Consider the following 1559-nt stretch of genomic DNA (forward strand, 5'->3'; position numbering starts at 1 on the left):
CCCCCCCCCCCCCCCCCCCCCCCCCCGCCCCGGCCCATCCACCCTCCGGGTACTTATCCTAAGTACCCTGACCAGAAAACCGAGGGCCAAAAGGTTGAGTTCTGTGCAGAAGGGCACGGCAAGTCACAAACAGAACCAGGTCCTCGAGCTTCGGGACGGTAGGCAGGCAGCTGAGCTAACCAGGCCGACAGCCTGGTCACCTGCTGTCCCTCCTGTCCGTGTGAAAGAACAAGAGCTTGGCCCCAGAGGTGTCAAGCTGGTAGCCCCACTGGCCCACGGCATGATTGCGGACGGGTGGGGTTGCAAGCGAGCCCTGCCCCAGTCTGCAGGCAGGGCCCCCACCCTCCTTTTATACCTGGCCCTCATCTCCAAAGACATGGACAATGTCTTATATGAATGAGAACGGGCGGGGAGTGGGGGGGGGAGGGCGGTGAGGAGGAGGATAAGAACAGAAGTGCACAGAGAAAGTTGCCGATTGCGTGCCTTGTGTGCCAAGATCCTCTTGCCTTCTTCCCATTGGCCACTGCACCCGCCAGGTGTGGCCCAACCCTTGCTGTGACAGCTCTCCTTCTGGAGCGCGCCCAGCCCGCCCACGGGCCCGGGCTCAGCCTGGCCTGCCTTCGCCCGGCCAGTGCCGGAGCGCAGTGGGCTCTCCCCGAGCCTGGCAGCCCTGGGCTGGCTCCTGTTAATTTGCTGTCAGGCTGCCTAAGCAAACCAATTAAAACTAATCATTAATTATAAAAGAGAGTGAGAAGAGTAGAAGAGAGAGGGGAAGGAGAAAAAGACCCAAACGGGAAGGAGACAGAGGGAAGTGGGAAGGAGAGGGGAGACCCGGGGGGCCCGCGGGGAGCTCTGGGTGGGGGCACCGTGGGCCGGGGAGCTGGGACGCTGGAGGCTCCTCCGGGCACAAGGAGTGCTGGGGTGGAAGGAGGGCTGGGTGGGGCCAGAGCCCCGGAGAGGAGGGAGAGGGCAGCGGGAAGGGAGAGGAAGCTGCTGTGTCCAGCATACCGGGACCTGAAGAGGCCTCATCCAGCTGTAGTCCCCTCTGGCTGTAGCCACCGACTATCCTGGACTTGGCTTCCGAGCGTCTCACCCACGGCTCCCCGGCCCCATATTTATGAGGCTCAGCTGATTATGCAGCACCAGGCCAGGCTCCTCGTCCCTGCCGCCCCTACCTGCTCCCCAGCCCTCTCAGGCCGTGGAGGCTCGGGGCAGCTGTCGGCCGCCCATCTACCCCCCAGTGCTGTCCCCTGCCCCCTCCCCCACCCTCACACACACCCTCTCCACGGCCCTTTCACAGGAGCTGAGGCCATGTCAGCCGGCAGCTTGAGGAGGGGGGCAGCACAGACAACAAGGGACAGTGTCATGGAAACGGGCACTTTCCCCGAGAAATATTCTGTTTGGCCTCCTTCCTGCATTGAGGAGCTGTCAGGAGCCTGAGTGAGAGCCACACCACCCCGGGACCAGGCGTGACAAAACCTATTTTCTGCCTCAAATTTGATTGATTAAAAAACTTTTTAGGAAAACCATGTTAAAAGAGTGAAAGAGTGAGAGAGACA

The sequence above is a fragment of the Herpailurus yagouaroundi genome, unplaced genomic scaffold, assembly GCF_014898765.1.
Source record: "Herpailurus yagouaroundi ecotype Mexico unplaced genomic scaffold, PumYag 77, whole genome shotgun sequence".
Lineage (NCBI taxonomy): Eukaryota > Metazoa > Chordata > Mammalia > Carnivora > Felidae > Herpailurus > Herpailurus yagouaroundi.